Source organism: Trachinotus anak, unplaced genomic scaffold (assembly GCF_046630095.1).
Source record: "Trachinotus anak isolate AG129_WGS33_773 ecotype Australia unplaced genomic scaffold, CSIRO_AGI_Tana_v1 ptg000011l, whole genome shotgun sequence".
Taxonomy (NCBI): domain Eukaryota; kingdom Metazoa; phylum Chordata; class Actinopteri; order Carangiformes; family Carangidae; genus Trachinotus; species Trachinotus anak.
Genome location: NW_027273862.1, coordinates 26,805,682 through 26,822,826, shown reverse-complemented (window position 1 = coordinate 26,822,826; position 17,145 = coordinate 26,805,682). Strand labels below are relative to the sequence as shown.

At 39.0% G+C, this 17,145-nt stretch overlaps 1 long non-coding RNA gene across 1 annotated transcript in view; it reads right to left on the bottom strand.

Moving 5' to 3' along the window:
• Window positions 1-17,145, bottom strand: part of LOC139628100 (uncharacterized) — a 66,682-nt gene that overhangs the window by 13,262 nt on the left and 36,275 nt on the right. Inside the window, exon 11 of the long non-coding RNA XR_011692685.1 lies at window positions 5,919-6,024. This is a non-coding gene — a long non-coding RNA (uncharacterized lncRNA). The remainder of the gene's footprint in view (window positions 1-5,918; window positions 6,025-17,145) is intronic.

Here is a 17,145-nt window from a genome sequence, read left to right as displayed (position 1 = left end):
AGCAGGACAGGCGTAGGTAATTTGGTGGACTGGATCCTGATTGAAATGGCAGTAAGTGTGCTAGAATTAGACATCAGGGCTGTTTTAGGATGCTGTGTCTGGCAAGAAACAACTTGAGAGCCGAGTAAAAACCAATTAAACCATCAGCCTTCCACCATGACCTTCACACACCCGCTCTGACCAGCGCCATTAATTTTCTGTCACAACTTATTAACTGATAACATTTATCAATTAGGCAAACAGATTTTAATTGGAGAGGGCACGCAGCCCAGAGGCACAGCCATCCACAAGTGCCAGGCCCATTTAGGAAAAAAAAAAAAATACTCGACATAAATGAATTCTTGAAAAGACCTTGTATATCAGGAGGTGTCAGCAGATGCGCTGGTCTCTAATGTGCTTGTTTATCACTGCGTATAGAGAATGTAGATAATAAGTTGAGCAGGCAGCTGGCCTTTATTAAAGAAACATGCATCCACAACAGCTTGAGGCACCATTATCCCCTCAGAGGCTGGTTATGAGAAAAGACAGGTTCTAACAGAAAACTCCCTCTGAATCTGTTTTACATTTCCCACTTCATCACATGCAAAACAGAAATTTGAAAACAACATGTCGTATATCTTCCACCATGAATATAGACTTTGGCTACATCCACACCACTACGTTTTCATTTTAAAACAGCGTTTTAAAACAAAAACTATCTCCATTCAGACGACCATTTTAGCTCTGTAGCAGAGTATCTCTGTCCATACTATCACACCTGAAAATGCATATCACATGACCATTCATGTATACTGGGGAAGAATGCTGGTGTTAACAGGAAAAAAATGGACTTCTCTGCAGTTGGAAAGTTGCAGAAAACAATACGAACACTGAACAGCAAAGGCAGTTACAATAAACACCTGCTTGCAAAAACCACAAGGTCAGCAACACAATCAGGGAGCGTACATGAGTGCATGCGTCATCGTTTCCAAACGTCTCCATTTCTTCCCATCCGGACTACAACATAACCCTGGCGTTTTCAACCTAAAAGGGGCCAGCAGCGTTTCCAAAAGTCTCCGTTTTAGGCGTGGAGTAGCGTCTAAAAGATAAGGAAAAAAGATGCGTTTTAAAACTTAAAAAGTACTAGTGTGAATGTAGCCTATAATAAGTAGAGGTCTTTAAATTTGTAGCTGCTGAGCTTAAGTTTAGATTTCAGTGCAAAGCTGTAAAAAGTTAAAATATTCAGTGCTATGTAAATGCAGATCTAAATGGATCCTCTTTCTCATTTAAACATTAAGCTTATGTTATACCAGTACGACACTCAGCTCCTTGAAATAATATAAAAAAATAAATAAAAAAATAATAATAAAAAAAAAAAGATTGCATAACCCTGAATAATTACATCTAATTATACATTCCCCCAACTCCCTGTGTCCCACTATTTCTCTGTGTTTCTGTGATTCATTTTCCATCAACGGTGCTGTGAAATCCTTAATCTGGGCTGAGGAGGGAAACTGGGCCAGATGTGGATGATCAATAGTCTTTCTATGATAACCTGACAGTCTCTTATTAGACGTGACGGGCTGCAGCCTCCAGCTCTGCCATCATATTCATCTGTACTCACACTGACTCACTTGGAATATTTAGATGTGAACAGAGCAAACCGTGACGGCATCAAGCCTGAACCACCTCACTGCTGAAGCCTTCAATTCCTACAGAGACTAAGGTTTCTACCATGTGTCGGCATTAGAAAGAAGAGAAATGTCGAATAATTTCTGCTGAACGCAAAGAGGCTTACAACCTGCAACTGAAAAAAAAAAAAAACAAACGGATGTTAGGCGATACGGATTACTTTCAAAATATATAAAGGATCAGTTCACCCAAATCACAAAAACATTTCACTGTGTCTAACACTTCAGCTATTCAGGTATTGAAAGTATCATAGTTCCAATGAAAACTGTTGATAGGTGCAATTCCGTTAACCTGCTTAATGTACGGTATGTTACTGCGAACTTAAAAACAAGTAATGGAAACATGAAATTTAAAAAAAAAAACAAAAAAAACATTCAAACGTCGCTTAAAAAAAAAATGTACACACACATGTACACACTCACATTCAACAAGCAGCACTGCAGTGACCATCAGCTGGTCGCAGTGTGTGTGGGCACGTGTGTATACGATTATATACATGAAACTATGGCAGGGTAAATTCAACTTAATATTAATTTCATACTACAGATAATGATGGCAATAACAAGTTCATACATTAATGGGAAAACAAGCCAAATAATGTTTTGACATCAACAATGGCATAAGCAATTGTCGATGGCTCTGGTGATCATTGATCACTGTGATCGTCGTCCATTAGGAAACACAGACCATTTGCAACTGTGTTTCATTGAGTTTTCTAAGAAATTGGTTCTATTTTGCTCAACGCTGCAATGGAAACCCGAATGAAAATGCATTCACCTCCATTGTTTTGGAATCACAGAGGCAAACTTTCAGAGGCAGACAAAAAATATGTGAGACATTTTGGGAAATAAATGTATTCACTTTTCTCGCCAATAATTTAATGAAATGACCAATAGCATGCTCATGTCTGTATAGAAGCTGGTCTGAAGCTATGGCCCACAGCCGATAAGCTTAGCTTAGCATCATGACTGTAAACAAGGTGAAACAGTTAGCATGGCTCTGTCTGAAGGCAGCGAAATCCACCTACCAGCATCTCAAAAGCTCAATAATTAACAAATAATACAGAATCTGCTGCATTCAACTGGATGACTCCAACCTAGCCGACCATGAACTTGCAGCTTTTGTCTAACTCTGCTCTCACCAGCTTGTTTTCCCAGAGGCCTCTCTGCCAAACTTTTATTTTTGTATTCGAGGGGTTTCTTTCATTTGTCTTACTAAAAAACAGAAACAAATGAGGTTTACCTGTGTTTTCTTTTCACTTCAACTCTGTTGTGAAATTTGCATCATCTAAAATTAGGACGTTTCGATTTCAGATTTGAATTTTAGGTTTTTTGTTTCATAAGAAGTATATATTTAAATTTTGCCATTGTCAGTTTTCATATTAAGTGTTTTCATTAAGTGTTTTGAGACACCTTAGATTATGCACAAACTTAGAATAATTAGCCATTAATAGCATATTTATTGTTTAAATTATAGATATGTGATACTGATTCTTTAAACTACAACTGTTTGCGGATTTTAATGTTTACATATAGTATTTATGTCTATATAGTGTCATTAACACACACTGATTAAACACTGAGTGATTATTCATTACAAGCACTGATATCAGGATTATGCCGCTAACAAACATGACAGCTGTGTGTGTGTGAGTGTGTGTGTGCGTGTGTGTGTGTGTGTGTCAAAGGTCTGCTTGGTAAATATGACTGGAACAGATAACACGACTCTCACTGGGTAATGAGACAGGAAGAAATGTTAAGGGAGCCCTGGGAGAGATATGTAATGAAGCATTGTTTGCGGGATGAGAGCACACACACACACACACACACACACACACAGGTAATGAAGCATTGTAGGAGGTTGAGCCTGGCTGAGGCTGATAACATCCCGTCGTGCCTGATAAAGGACAATGGGCCGTAGAAAAGGAACCACACCGTCTGCACCAAACTCTGCCGTCGTCATCGCCCTCTCACACGCAGATGGATGGATGTTCCATAAAGTGGAGCTGAAAGATAACAGCGAGGCCTGAAGAGGAAAACAGGTCTGAAAACAACGCGTTGTCCTCATTGTGCCAGCTCGGCTTCTCAGCAAACATGGATCATCACCAGCGTGAACCCCTGAGCCCGATGCTTCCCATCAACTACTTTAATTAAAAGACACATTTTCATAAGAGGACAGCCGGGGGGACCTCAGTGGAAACTGTTACATATGGATTCCCTCCAGAAAAGATTTTATGGTAGCTTAGAAATTTTCCCGTGGCAGCACTGCTTAGATGGCTGAATGATTTCTCCTCCTTTTCATTATCCTCTAACAGTTTCTGTTTGCCAAAAGATTAGTGCGCTGTCTCCACATTATTTACCACAGCTCCTGTACTTTACTGGTGTTCTGGAGGTGTACTTGATGCCGGTAGTTAATTATTTGGTGAGTGGGTTTGCCAAGGCAGACTGGTAAAACTCCCTGTGGGCTTTTGTTTCCAACTTCCTGCTCTCGTCTTTGCCTCTTGTAGCTCTCACGCAGGCACAGCTGAATGGAAGTGCGGCTCAACTTGCAACACAAATGAAATTGAATGTTTTATCTGGGTGAGCAGATGGAGAACACCCCCTAGAAAGTGTCTAGACTACAGTGTTCACTGAGGTGCCATCAGAGTTCTTACCAGCAAGGAAAGGTTCAGAAATTAATACGTGGTTTGTTATGTTTGGAACGGTTGTTTTGTTTGCTGGAATAATGAAGTGATATTGATACGGCTCGGGCAACAGAGAAATATGAGTACTGGAAATGGATTCTAAGAGTCAATTAACCCCGGATAGATGGAGGTTGCAATGCATTTGCTTGCAGACGCCAGTCTTGAATTTTGGATCTCACGCAAAGGAAGCCTGAGGAAGACTGATGGCTTTCTGTCGTTAGCTTATGAAAAGGCTGGCATGCATTTCCCTAAGATAATTTCAATTATATGAAAAAAGCAAGGAATTTTTTTTATCTAAAATGGGTCTAGGATGAGCTGCAGTTGAGAGTAAATTGCAGCAGGAGGAAAGGTAGAGAACTTAGATGATATTTATGAGCCCTGCTGTGTCACTGTATATGCTGTAACCTGACAAACCACCTGCTCAGTTTGACAGGGGCTCCTCTATCGTAACCCATGACATGTGCTGTGTCATGCTTGAATGCAGCCAGTCACAAACTGCAGAGGAAGCACCGTCATGTCATGTAATTCTTCCTGTTTCTCAGCTCTCATCTGTTCCTAATGAGACATGCAGGTCGACACTGGAACTCTTTACACCGTCCCACACTGTTCAACAACCCATCTGTAACGGTATTCCTGGCATCTACCCGCACACACCCACAACAATCTGGGGCTGCCTCCCCTCAACCCTGGTGCCAAATGCTGTGGCCTGGTTTACAGACAATCTGCTGCCCAGCGGGAGAGGAGCGGGAGGCAGAGTGAAGAGTGCTGCACAGTCCCTGGGAGGCTGACCCACAGGGAACAAACTCTGCTGCTTTCAGGCTCATTTCCTCTCATATCTACATGGTTGTCATAGTTACAAGAAGTGGGCCAACACGTCCTAATTTCATAAGCAGTTCTACAAATCTGTGGAAAATAAGGTGGGGCTCATGTAATTTAAATAGGTAGTTTGTCAAAACTATTAAGTCAGGTGGTCTGTCTAATCCAGACTGAGACTGATTTTTGTTTTTTTGCCCTGAGGACAGGGACAACAAGTAGTTGGTGGATTTGTCCATTAAACACTTTCAACCAGATCAAGATAAATCAACAACTAAGATTTAACAGATTTCCAAGAAATCTACTGTAGGAAATTAATGGTCCCCAGAGGATCAATCATCATGTTTCCTCTTGTGCAACATACTGCATACAAGCTTTTAATCCTGGTGACATCCCTAAGGCCACAGCTGGAATAAAATGACATTTTATAGCCCTACTATTTACTGGGAAGTAACATTATTTATGCAATATATCACAAATCTAAAGTCATCTGATATTTCACAGACGCTTAAACCAACACAAAAGCGACTGCTGTAGCTAAAAACAAGATACAGTGTCTGTGGCATCACACAGGTTGATGAAGCATGAAGCTTGATTTAGATATTGAAAATACTGACCTTGGGTGGTGCTGAACAGGTATATGTAAGCATTAATCACTATAGCAAAGTGTGAACGGGTGAAGAACTGTTGGTGCTTGGTGTTTCATCCCACTCTGTACAGTATGCATGTGTGAATAAGACTGTTTACTCACAGTATGCTTTACACTCCCACCGTGCAGCACTGCTGGGATGTGGTGTGATAGTTGCATGACTTCAGTCAGCGTGAAACCTTCAGAGGTTGCTGCAGGGGAGGAGGATCTGCGTGAAGAAAGAGGAGAGGGAGTCAGACCACAGCATTTGACATTTACTGGCCTTTTGACTGTATTATCAGACACACTGCAGGAGAGACCACTGAAGACAGAACATGCAGCACAGAGTATTTCTTAACCTGTGGTTAAGCTCAACACTGAGTAGACAAAAACATGTCTGGTTTATATTCTTCCAACAAAAAGAATTATGTGAAGAATTTTGGGGTTTTTTTAGGTTAGATAATCAACAAATGATTAATCAATTATGAGAGACAGTAAATAGTTTCTTTGTACAAAACCAAGCTATTATTTACACAGCAAGATCAATAATAAAGGTCATTGATAAATACAGAAATTGCATCAAGTCCTCTAAAACAGCTGCAATGTTTTAAAACCACTGCTGTTTATTATAAAGCTTTGGTACATGTATTACTGATATTTTACCATTTCCAACTTCCCACATTACATTTAAAATGGTGCAACACTAGATGTACATCCCTGTAAACATAAAGCAATTTGTGGTAGCTAAGCTAGCAGGGTTTGCGGTACCTTGTTAAATGATTCTTCTGTTCATCAACACGAGGTCAAAACACAATATCAATGTCTGCTTTGTAATGATTTGATGGTGCCTAACAAAGAGCCCTGCGGATCAAAACATTGCTGATCTATTAAAATTTCTGGCAGCTATCAGCACAGTGTGTGGATAGTTTTTCTTACTTTTGCTGATACACAATCTCCTTTCTTGGTATAACAGTGATAATCCATAAATTTGTTGGCTGTACAAAGGTTTTGTCTTGGTCTAAAGTTATTTGCACAAACTGTGAAGCTGAGCTGTTCTTGTGTCAGACGACTCCCTGTTTCTACTTATGTCTCCCAACAATAAAGCATCTCGCTTTTCTCTGCATGTACACAAAGCCACACAATCTTTCCCTCCTTACACCACTAGTGCGTGTCGCCCCACAGAGTCAGGCAATTCTTGTTTTATGGTTTTTCTTCCCTGTCGGCATGTGGTTCAGATTTGAGCCATTTCCATCTCTGCCCTCAGCACTTACTCGGTAAATACCGTGGCCCCTTCTGTGGGCTGAATCCCTCTTAATACCCTGCAATCCTTAACAGCACTGGACAGAGAGGCACAGACAGAAGATTGACCCTCTATTTTGAGGGGATGATGCTTCATGGGGTGCCAGAGCAGTCACAGATTATGTTGGCCATCTTTACAAAGTATTTGGAGCGAGAACAAGGCCTGGCCTAAAAGATGACAGTCACATCCTCGTCTTTTAAGTACAGAAAGGAGAAAGATGAGTCAGTCTTTGTCTCGTCTTTTACATCTTCTCAGTAGAGGTAATCCACACAACACGCATGGTCTGAAATTAACATCTGCAAGCTCAGACAATGGTGACTGTTAACAAAGAAGGGTTGCATCGAGGACAACTGGACTTCTAGACATTTCACCAGGGCCACTGATATCCCTTGGTTAGTTGTGGGTAGTCGAGGAGTTGTTGGAGTCTACAACCAAGTCCATCTTGAATAACCATGACCTGGATGTCTGAGAAGCTTCACAGACATCTTACAAAGCATTCTGGGATGACACACACTGTCAATGTTGCAGGAATATGAAAGGAAAGCCAGAAAAATTTCAGACTACAGAAACCACCTACAATGGTGGCTGATATGTCACAGTGAAAGGCCACAGAGCTGAAATGACCCTAGAGAAAGTGCAGAACCAGCTACTCAATGAGAGAGAGGTCCAATTCCCTCCGGAGGTTGGCATCACATCTGCCCAAGTGTCTACAACCAAGTCCAGTTGTCCTCAATTCAACTGAGATGACTGAAAATCCTCAGACAATGGTGGAAGTTGTGTTGGATATATCAACAAGGGTCAACAGCATGACTCATTTAAACGATCTATCAACAGTTTCACTCAAAGTTGTGTATATTCTGATCATGAGCCAATAAAATCAAAGCAAAACAGGTGCTGATTGGCTGCTTGTTACATTGTCCCACAGAATTACTGAAACAAACAAGTCTGATGATACCTTTCAAACCCTCTGCTTTTATGTACATTTTGACTAAAAATGAAAAAGTTTTTCATCTTGTCAAAGGTGGAAATTATGTTATACACGATAATAGAAACAAATTTTCTAAAATGATGTTGCTGCTAACTGTTGACGTTCTCATTTAATTTCTGGTAGTGTAGATGTAACATCATTTTGAAAGGATTCTGCTCCAACAAACATCAACGCCACATAGTATTTGTGGTTAAAGGTAACAAATGCATTCATCAATTAAATACAGTGCTAAGGTTAAAGCTCTTCGTTTTTGATTTTTACAAATTTTTACCAATCAAGAAATACCCTGAGTATGAAACTGGAAGAGCACCATTGTCAGCCACTTGGAGTTACGAGCCACAAATAATTAGTCATACAAATTATTATTATTATCTTAATAATCTCAAAACACCCAGTTTTACTTTTTAAGACCAAATCAAAAAACAAATAATGAAAAATAAATCTAAATCTCAATGTATCCCTAGAAACACTGATACAACATAAATGACCTTTTCTCTATAAATGCCAGCCCCTGCTGCTCATGGCTCACAGTACAACAGAAAGGGCTTCTCTGATATAAAGAGGTTAAATGTAGCATGTAGCTGGACGCTGCCATGTTCACCTGACTCAGGATTCACTCTGCTGAGCAGTAGTTAACACGAACAGAAAATAACACAGTGTGATGTGAACATTTGCCACATGGCTCATAAATAAAAAAAGAAGAAGACCACATGTGAGAAAATAAAAAAATAATGCAATGTTGGCCAGAATCAACAGTCAAAACAAATACTTAGATATCCACAGAACAACAGGCTAAATAATAATTGATTATATACAACAATATTTTCCTCCCATCACCACATAATTCAGCTGCTTAAGGTTATGTCCCGGTTCTCAGGTGTTACAGAAATGTCCCACTCTCTTTCCCGTGAGGTTCGACTTACACTTTCAATAGTTCCAACAGCATCTGCAGTGAGCACCCTTTATCTTACACAGCCAGACCTTTCTGGTCGGCTTCAACACAAGCACCTCTCTGTGGTGTCAGTGAACACATCATCAATCACAACACATTTTCATACTGGTCGAAAAATGCACACACATTTCACTTTTTGTTCAGTAATCCAGTCTCTCCATCATAGAGTCTAACTTAATAAACAGCACTTAAAGAATTCGAGTGATGATCAAAGAGGAGAAAGTCAGAATTAAGCACCGGTAGAGGAGGTAGTGAGATGGAAAGTTACAAAAATCAATACCCATTAGGATACTTTTTCCTCACACTGAATATAGATAAAAGCCAAACAAGATGAAACACAGGACGCTGTTGTACATAAACTACTCTGGGATAAATATAAAATCTGTTTATTCTGAACCAACATTAACACAAGGTGAAAGAGACTGCTCTACTCTTTGTTTTAAAGGGATAAAAATTACAAATGCAGGTCTGAGGATAAGTTTCCAAATAACTCAACACTTAAGTGTTTAAAGATTTTCTTTCACACTAATATTACAAATACAACACTTTAGACCAAAAAGAATATATTGTCAAGAAGGGGACTGCTACTAAATTATAGCAGGGCAGATACTGACAAGACAAGATAAGACAAGTGTTGGGGGGATGACTCAATAGGAAGTAAGAAAAAAAGTACTGCAATGCTAAGTGTAATGAAATCACTTTGTACATTAATCAATGAGGTTGATTAATGTGCAATTAGAAAATTAAAAACATCCATCCAAATTTCCCAGTATCTTTAAATGGCTTATTTGGTTCAGCTAATGGTTGAAAACCAAACAGTTTAATCCTCAAATTTAAGAAGCTGCACATTTTAAGTTTTAGGTTGATAAATAGCTTAAATGATCGACTGGATTGATTGGTTCACTGAATGTTAAAAGTGATGTTGATTAATCGTCTCTTTACAAATGGATGAACTGTTTCAGCACTAAATCACCGATAATTACAAGTATACTTTGCTTTTTATACTTTATTTTTTTCTATTTGGATAAAGCTATGCTAAAAGTGTCCAAGGTCCAATAAGTAAGGTAGTTGCTCCAGAGATGTTTCGATTGGATCGGGTAACATATTTAGCCAGGTCGTAGTTTTACTTTCTCCTTCTTTACAAACTCCTGTGTGATTTTTGCAGTGTTTGGGACCAGTAAAAATTCCCCTTCTGCCAGGTTGGGAGGACTGGAGTCATCTTTTCATTCAGTATTTGGGTATATAAACTTGCACTCATGCATGCCATCTATAAATATCATCTTCTGGGATCTCTAGGTTTTCTGTTATACTTTTGTAAGTTTGGTAGAAAAACAGTCTCCATAGGACCATATCTCAGAACATGGAATTTGAGTTAATTGTAAGTCGTACAAAGCATGGGGCTTCCTGATGTGAGGCTGAAGCCCAATTAGAAGTCTGTCAAATAGAATTCTCTAATCGCTGCCTCCTGTCTGAAGAAATGACCCAGGCACTGATACACACTGACAAAGAAATCTTTAAGAGAAAAGTCTCTTAAGACTCAAATCCCAAAACCCACCGTGTCCACAACACACTTCTACTTCAGCCATCTTGCCTAATGAATAGCAGCTTGTTCTCTTCTCTACTGTGCTATAAGAGAAAAATATCTGAAAAACTAAAATCAAATCACAGGGATGTTTTCTAACCAAGACAAACGGCTATGTCAGGAGTTTAAAAAGCCAGAATAGCCAAAAGCCTGAAGCAAATGATGATGTAAATCACCAATGATGTATAGCAGGAGGAGCAGAAGTGGAGAAAGAAAGAAGTTAAAGAGAGAAGTTACAGCTCTGTGATTGGTGACCGTCATGAATGCAGATGGTGAAAACAAGAACAGAGAGAGTGGGAAATGAAGCAGGGAAGAAACAATCTTATGAAAAACTGAGCTTGGCCTGTACACCGACAAGTCATTCCTAAACCTGCCTGAGGGCGAGAGCAGAAAACAAATTCACCCCATTTGTGGGAAATCTGGAAAATATCCATATTCATGATGGAAGGAAAAGAAAAAAGAAAAAAGAAAAGATGCCTGACTATGTGCAACTGTGTGTGCAAGACACACAATATGACTCTCCTCCTGATACAACAGTGACATTTCGGTCATCACCATGAGGGAGGATACGGGTTGAGAGAGGGCCGAGATGCCCTGGACAGTGTCACAGTTTTCTGCTTGAGTGCAGAGCTTTGCATAATTACAGAACAACAAGTGTGCATCTTTCTGCCTGACAGCATTGGAGGAAGTGTGCATGACTCAAGCAAGGAGCACATACTCCCCTTTGAGGGAGGTATTATCACATTCTTATCACTTTGGTGATGTTGCCACAGTGTATGTGGGTATGTGGGTGAAGATGTGGATGCTCATTTGTGGGTGGATTTTTTTTTTTTTTCATGTTTTTTTCTCTCTTTTGTGTTTGTGTCTCAAACTGCTGCTATCATCTGAAAGGAACATGGAAAGACAGACAAGGCAGAAATGGCAGAAATGGCTGACATGCCTACAGTACAACTTCTGCTGTGCAGTTTCTGGACACATATTACAGTTATTCTTTTTTCAGTACCTGCATTTGAACAATATAACATAATATAAGCTTGTTTTCCCCTAAATGTTTCAACTGAATTTTAGTCCTGGTTGAGTTGGCTACACCTTTGATTTGATGAAATGATAATTTTAAGGGTTTTACTAAAACTTCTGACTGCAGTGTTGAAAGTTAACACAAGCAGATGAACAAGAACTTTCACTTAATCACTGTGGGGATGGGGATGGTCGGCATACAGCTGCAGGAGAGGAGTGGGGGTGCCATATAAGAGCAATGCAAGGTGAGGTGATTGATCAGCTGTCGCTCATTGGCTAATCACACTTCTCCTTATATAAAGAACACACACACAAAAAGAAGGAGAGACGGTCACAGTGACCCTGGAGAAACTGTTTGGAAGGACTAAGAGAGAAACAGGAAAACGTGTGTCTGATAGCCAGGCAGCCAGAGATGCACACTGAAAGTGTATTGAAGGTGGAAGTGTGTGTGTACAGCCGCCTCAATAAAAGACATTAAACAAATTGTCTGGTCTATGGTTGTGCTGAGGGGACTGATGGTTGCAAAGGGATTTGCCACAACAGCATATTGTCTGTGAGCAAAGCTTTCTTTCAGATCAAAGAAGTGATCAATATCAGAAACATAACTTAATATTTGATCCCTTGTGTATATGTATATATATATATATATATATATATATATATATATATATATATATATATATATATATATCACATCCCACATCCCTTGATGTTACAGACAGATTTCAGTAAATACTCAAAGAGTGCTGACAAAATGGATTTGGTTTAGTGGTTAAAAGTTTATATAAAAATGTGCATTTTTATGCATCTTTGTTTACCAGTGTCTATCATGTATCTCTCCAGTGACAGTTCTTGGCTGTTGCTTCTGAAGCTGTTTGATTGTGTAATGTTGTTGTCATGGTCGCACCATCCTCCTTGGGGTGTCGCTTCTGTTGTGATTCTTTCTAGGCTGCACCTCATTAAACTATAGTGTATTCTCATTGTGAATTGGTGTTCAAACCTCACCTATCTTTATAAATTGTCAAACCCACAACTATCGTTAGGGCTGATGATGGCTTATAGCTGAAACGTGTTTGCTCTGTGAGTGCCAGCATTCTGTTTGTTCTATTTAAATAGCAACAACCATGCACTGGATACTTTGCTGTAGTATTTGGAGTTGTGCCCACTGCTACTGTCTACTATAGCTAAAGGTTTAGCCTGCTAAAACCAAAGTAATGTACCAACTCTTAAAGGAAAATGCTGTGGTTGTTAAAGTGCCCAGAATTAACTTTAAAATCGTGGCGGTATCAATTTTTACAATTTATATCAACCTGGGCCCCGTGTTAGTGTATGTAGGAAAATTATAAACATGAAATCTATGTAGTCAACAAGAAGTTTATGAGAAGCATAACTTAACTTGAGCATATGCAATATGCCCCATCACTGGAGCTTCTACCCCAACACATTGCCCCCAGGATGCATTGCTGTGCAGGAAGCACAAATTGCAGCTCATGCAGGTCAACAGCAGGTTCTGTGCACTGGTGCCATGTGCCCTGCCTTTTCAAAGACAGGAACATAGATTTTGCATGCACTGCAGACTTAATAAATGACAAATATCTGGCCTGGAATAACAAACTGCCCTGCAATGCTGCTGAGAGGACGAAAAAGGGGACAAAGAAGGAGAAGCAGCTAGACACAAAACAGATCTAATTGTTGACGTTGATTAAAAGAGGAGAAGATGTAGAAGCAGGAGGGAGAGTGATTAATCTGCTGGGCGTCTAATAGGAAACTGAAGGTGAAATGTCCAAACTCCCCTCAGCGGCAAGAAAAGAGCAATAGAGACAGCCAAAGCCAACATCTTTATCTGGGATCGATGCTTCCTAATCCAGGACACATGCATGCATTAATGATCTCTTAACCCCTCACACCTTTCTTCTCATCCCCCATCTTCTTAATCTCTGACCTACTCATTCCCTCAACACTGTTTGCTGAACATCTGAGGTCTCCAAATCCAAATAACTCCACTGAACTGGACAAACATGAGCAGGCAACCAATGCTTTAAAAACTGCCTCCCACTGTAAAGTTCTCTCCTCTCCACAGACACTCTCCTCGTGATAAATATCTCACCATTTAATGATGCAATTTAGCTGAAAAGTTCAAGAGCATTACCAACCAGAAAGTGAGAGGTGCATACGTTACCAGAGACAAAAAAACGAGGCTGCCTATTCACCAATGAAAAATATGGCCAAGCTTGGTGTGCAGGCTGTTGTATATTTATGGGAATCTATTTGCTGCAGCTGATATTTGTAACTAGGAATGGGCAGCACAGTGTGTTGTATTTGAAATGAAATATGAAACCAGTAAAGCAAATACAGTGAGTGTTTGTAGAAAGTCGTTGTGGAATATTCCATGCAGGAAATCTGATTTGATTAAGTTAGGTAAGAGTAAATATGTATTGTACATAGTCGAAAACAAAAATACACATAGCATCTGGAAAAACACTTTCATCAAACTGTTTCATACATCATATTTCAGTAACATCAAACTCTAATTGCAGTTCACAAGTGAGGAGGAAAATGCTACTGTTCCTAAATGTTCACATGTAAGCATAAAGACCACCGTGTGCAGTTTCACTCTAACCAACACAACATAAAACATCAGTTGTGAGAACCCTCCTACACAGAGCAGACTGTCTGTTGGTGAAGAGGATGAGAGAGCGTGGTGCAGCATTAACAAAGAATCAGATGATAAAGGACAACGTGAAAGAAGCTGCTCTTAGAGCTGCACCCACAGAGGATTTTGAATTTTGCTCTGTGTCTGCTGGAAGTGTACTTCTGCTAGTATGTTAGCAACTTTGTAAGGTGATAATCTTCCATTATTGTGTTTACAGCCTGTTGCATTGCCACCAAGTGGCATTTATTGCAGGTTTTTTTCAAGGACAGACACTTCCCTCTCTCCAAGGGAACCTTCAGAAGAGTTCCAGTGGGACCACCTTACATGGCTGGACTGTTGGAACATCAGGTTCTTCAAGTACTATTACTTTAATAGTCTGAGCACTTAACACAAACCATTCAACACTCTAACATCTCTGCATGGCACATGCTTATGACAACACGAATGAGCCACCTCCATGACAACTGAGCAAACAACAGTTTGAAGCCTGTAAATGGGCCTTGAATTAAGTTATTTTGACAAAAAAAAGTGCAACAGATTATGGGATTGTTTGCATAGCCAGTTACTTTTTAAGTAGGAATAACTTTTTTGTGCATGTTATAGTAACTCCAATTACATAATGCATACATTTTTCAAATCATGCAATCCTAACTGAACCACTTACAAGTAACTAATGCCTTCCCATACATTTACCGCAGATGAGCATTGTTGCTGAGAAACGGCCAAAATGCAAATCTCAATCTTGGGTTTTTATGAATCAATATTGGATCATTCAAATAAAAATGGCAATTAATCAGATTTTTTTTTTGTTTTTTTTGTTTTCCATCCATCATCAACTGAGCCTCTGTTCCAGATTAGGGTCATGGTTGGGCTAATTATACTGAAGGCTTTTGTTTTTGCCAATCCTCTTAGTGAAAACAATCACTGTTGTTGACCTTAAACCTAAAGTGTTGACAGACAAAAGAGTGCCATTTCAAAATAACAACACAATGAAACATAAAATAGCCCTTTGGGAAAATGCCACATGAAAAAAAAATATAACTGTCAAACAACCTTTTTGAAAAGCTAGTCTACAAATTGCTTTTAAGAAATCATTAGAAAATATATAAGAAACAATGACAAACAACTCTTGTGAATTAATGAAATGGCAAAATTAAATATGTAACCACTGCAATAATTTCATGAAGCTGGAAGGGAGATAGATTAATTTATTTCAGTGAATACTGATTTAGTTTATGTTTATTAATATAATCATGTACTTATTTACCATGGTAAATATTTACATTTCATTTTACATTAATTTCTTTCATTTCCCATCAGTGCATTTAATCATTTATTACACTTTCCATTTCCATGCAGTTTTTCATGTAATTCATCTTGTGTTATCATTAGTCTCATTTGTTGTTTTTTTCTCCACAGGAGGATTTTCACACAAAACTAAGAATACTAAGACTTTATTTTTAGGTCTTTGTAGGTTTGTCTATAAATTTAAGAACAATATGATGTAGAGTTTTTTTTTAATTTTATTTTTAATTACTAACTTAAAATGTTTTATAAAGAAAATAAGAAACCTGTCAGTAACAAACCCCATTGTCTTGTCTTTAGCTAGAAGTTAATCAGAACAGTGTTTGTGTCGTTTTATGTAAGCAATGCATTTTGTATTTTGTGTGTGTGTGTGTGTGTGTGTGTGTGTGTGTGTGTGTGTGTGTGTGTCTTTGTGTGAGAGCTCCGAGGCTTTGTATTCAGTGTCAAATAGCTAGAACTCAAATGAAATCGACCTTGCAGCTGAAATGTGAAAGTCTGGTAGTGTACAGTGATAAAGCTGCTGCTGCTGAATTAAATGAGTTCAAAATGTTAAGTTCTTCCACTAAGAAAGCACGGTCAATAAGTGCAGTTTGTTGTTCATAAAGACCAGCGGCTGTGTTCTCACTGTTTTCACTCCTCTAACTCTCTCCATGGCCCAGTATGTTCTGACAAAGAGAGGTTGCACAGCTTTTAATAACACACAAAAGGCTCTGCCACCAGCAGCTCACAGCTCTGATGCATAAGATACTAAGATAGATGGAACACACTGCATTTTCCCGTGAGGCCAAGGGTCTGCACACCTTCTCATTTACCTTATATCCCACCATGCAAAAGCACAGTATATCCTTGTCAATTACAACAGCACATCCTCTAATTACATTCACAGTGATACAATCTGGGGCAGAGGGAGATTTGTTTTTAGGCTGCGTGGCATCTCATGGGAAGACTAAGATATTCACATCCCTTTGATCAGTATCTGGCTTCGGTGATTATTATAAAATCTAATTTAGAAGAGTGATTCTCTAAATGTGGGACATCTCATATCCTTTGGATATGCTGACAGGAACATTTCAAAAATGCCTTTTGTTTATATCATTCATACAGAATTATATCAGTAGGAATATCAGATAATGCTGAAAAACTCCATTTGCATTTTAATCACCTATTCACTATACTGTAAAACAATGAGTACACTATATTTCAAATTTTACTCTTTAATTTTATGAAATCAGACATCCTCTAGCAACACAGCACACTGTACCAAAAAAATAATAGTTTAACAATTTAATGTGCCTGAATCCTATAAATAAAACTTAAGCAATGCAGCACCCTCAAACTTTCTTGTCCAGAGCTTGTTATGATACCACACAGACACAACCACAGGACAGACCACAATCACGCAGACATAGTGACTACTTAAAAAGGACATAAGTTGCTGAGTTATTTGTTTTAAGGCCAGTTTATCCACATTATGCTGTTTGCACAAACTTTTAAAATCACCTACACGAGCAGGAAGTGAAACAGAAGAAAGACTTCTGCAGCTGCATGGGGTG